This window comes from Lathyrus oleraceus, chromosome 3 (assembly GCF_024323335.1).
Source record: "Lathyrus oleraceus cultivar Zhongwan6 chromosome 3, CAAS_Psat_ZW6_1.0, whole genome shotgun sequence".
NCBI classification, from domain to species: domain Eukaryota; kingdom Viridiplantae; phylum Streptophyta; class Magnoliopsida; order Fabales; family Fabaceae; genus Lathyrus; species Lathyrus oleraceus.
In genome coordinates, this window is record NC_066581.1 from 333,212,442 (window position 1) to 333,215,989 (window position 3,548).

Genomic DNA, 3,548 nt, shown 5'->3' on the forward strand with positions numbered 1-3,548 from the left:
ATATGAATGAAGCCAGGCATGTGTATTTATAGCAAGAGATGATGCAAGCAATGGAAAACTCATGTGTGCATGAACTTGGGTCCTCCATGCATGGGCCTGTAAAGGCGCATGGGAGCCCAAACTTGATTGCAAATGCAAGCTGAAGTGTAATTGCAGTGTTTTGGACGTGCAGATTGGAATGAATTGGCTTGTGGATGGAGTTTCAACATGTTATGCATAAATGGACACAAATCTTCTCCTCTTCGAAAATGCCCTTTACCAAATTGAAACATAGCCATGTGGGTAATGGTTGGAAAGGTCTTGACATGAGAATCAAATGTTATGTTGAACAAAATTCCATTTGGAGTTGGGAAATTACTGAAAACTGGTCATGAAGTTCAAGGTGCAAAACATGTATATGGAAATTTTGCCAAAATGGACCAACTTCAAGCCCTTCTGTCTCAATGATGAAAGCCTCAACTGACAAAACCTTCAACATAAAAGTTGTATATATTTTAAGCACAATAAATTTGGACTTAAATTTTGCATCATTTGGATTTTTGATGAGAAAGTTATGGGCACTTGAAGTTGGACTTTTTCACATTTCAATGACTTTGGTCCAAAGTGGCCTATAATGTTTTGTATTATCACATGTATTTATTTTAGGATTATGAAAATTTGTTAAACATAACAAATGAAGTAGATATATTAAAATTTCCAATTCATTTGATCACACCTCAAAATCATGAAAAATGAGTGAGTTAGGTCCTTGGGAAGTTGACCTAGATTAGGGTTTCAGTCAAAATGGCCTATAATGTTTTGAAATGAATGATGACCTTCCAAGTTTCAAATGGATTTTTGATGAACATGAAAGTTGTTCATATGATTCTTAAGAACATGTTTTCTCTTGGGGTAATGTTCATTTGACAAACACAACAATATTTAGGTCTCAATGGATTTCAAAATAGTCAGATGAATTGACTGATCAACTTCTCAAGTCCAAACTTCAAATCTTGATGAATGGATGATTGAGGACACTCAAATAAGCTTATATATGCATTAAATGATGAATTAAATAACTTCCCTTTATTTTATTTGATCATAGGTTGAGGTTGCTTCATGAGTAAGGCATAGTCAAAGCATTGATGAATTAGGGTTTCCTTGGGAAACAATCCTCAAGCCCCTTGGTTTATCTTGATCAAATTGACAAATTGAGATGATTTGGAGGCATATATGATGATTAAGAGCTTTGTGAACCATTTTCATGCTTGCTTTCAACTTCATCTGGCCACATCAATGAGTATAGGGGCCTCCTAGGAGCCTTAGATCACATGATTGCTCAAGCTACAAAACAAAAGATGTTAGTGACATATTTTTGTGCTTTTGGGTAGTAAACAAAATAAGAAAAGTAATAATATACAATTCAAGCATTCTTAGTGGTCTCAAACCAACTCACACAAGTCCCAACCCAAGGGTTAAGGAGCCAAGATGCTATGATTCTTGAGGCAAATGCAATGAGCAATGATATGATACCATGAGGGATCTTAGGGTCAAAATTAGGGTCTTACAACTATGATTCGTCTTGATAGGCCAGCTCATGTGTTTGCTGTTAAAGAGGTTAAAGATGAGAAGCTGTGGTATTTTGATATCAAATGTTTCCTCCAAAGTCAGATTTACCCATCAGGGGCATCTTTGAAAGATAATAATACTTTGAGGAGATTAACCGGTAATTTATACCTGAATGGTGATGTATTGTACAAGAGAAACTTCGATATGGTTCTGCTCAGATGCGTGGATAGACACGAAGCAGACTTATTGATGACTGAAGTCCATGAAGGTTCCTTTAGTACTCATTCCAATGGACATGCTATAGAAAAGAAGATGTTGTGAGCAGGTTACTATTGGATGGCGATGGAATCTGATTGTTGCAAGTTTGTGAAAAAATGCCACAAGTGTCAAATTTATGCAGATAAGTTTCACGTTCCTCCGACATTGTTGAACGTCATTTCCTCTCCATGGCCTTTCTCCATGTTGGGAATTGATATGATTGGCGTGATTGAGCCCAAAGCTTCGAACGGGCATCGTTTCATTTTGGTGGCAATTGACTACTTCACAAAGTGGGTTGAAGTGGTATCGTATGCGAATGTAACCAAGCAAGTTGTTGTGAGGTTTATCAAGAATCAGATTATATGCCGATATGGTGTGCCAAGTAAGATCATTATTGATAATGTATCAAACTTGAACAACAATATGGTGGAAGCTCTTTACAAAGACTTTAAGATCGCACCTCATAATTCTTATCCCTACAGACCTAAGATGAATGGGGTTGTTGAAGCTGCAAACAAGAACATCAAGAAGATCATCCAGAAGATGGTTGTGACATACAAAGATTGGCATGAGATGCTCCCGTTTGCCTTGCATGGGTATCGTATATCCATCCGCACTTCAACAGGGTCACCCCCTTTCTCACTTGTTTATGGTATGGAAGTTGTGCTCCCGGTAGAGGTTGAGATCTCATCACTACGTGTGCTAATGGAAGCCAAGTTGACAGAAGCTGAATGGTGTCAGACCAGATATGACCAGTTGAATTTCATTGAAGAGAAGAGATTGTCTGCCATGTGTCATGGTCAGTTATATCAGCAAAGAATGAAGAAAGCTTTCGATAAGAAGGTCAGACCTCGTGTGTTCAGAGAAGGTGACCTTGTGCTCAAGAAGATTCTATCTTTCAAACCAGATTCTAGGGGCAAATGGACTCCTAATTATGAAGGCCCATATGTTGTTAAGAGAGCATTTTCAAGTGGTGCTTTGATTCTTACAACTATGGATGGTGAAGAGTTCACTCATCATGTGAATGCAAATGCAGTCAAGAAATACTTCGCCTAAAAAGAAAAGAACAGCTCGCTAAGTTGAAAACCTGAAAAGGCGTCTTAGGCAAAAATGAGTGTCTCGGTGGATTGGACCCGAAAGGGCGATCCAGGCAAAAATTAGAGACATGAAAATAGAAAAGGATCCTCCCGATAAATTGAGTACCCCACCTTGGGGCAATTTATGCAAAAATAAGGATTATGACAAGTAACTGCATCCTATTGATCTTCAGTTTTGAAGACTTTCTTGAGCACAACGTGTGGTTCTGATTCATCATTCCCAGCCAACGCCAAGAGCACAGTGGACGTCAAGAGTTGGTAGAAGGATTATTGATCATTGTATTCAATGTAGCCCTTTTCCATGAAAATTACCAGTTTTCAACTTTTGTAAAGATCTATGGAGTCTTGTCATTTACAGACTACCATTCTATTAAATAAAGTTGAGCTTTTTATCCAATTGTTTCTACTCTTATTTGTTATTCAGCCAAATGGATTTAAATTTTTATTATGATCATTTTTGAAATTGAACTTTAAATTAAAACATTATTTTCTTAAATATATAAAAGCAGTTATTTTAAGCAATCAGTCTCATTTAAAGAAATATCAATAGCAGTTTAAAAAAACGGTAATCCCTAAGTGAAGAGCATTATTGGTTCTTCCCAAGCAGTTGGCGTGACGTTTTTTCATGCTTAGCAGCATTTCAGC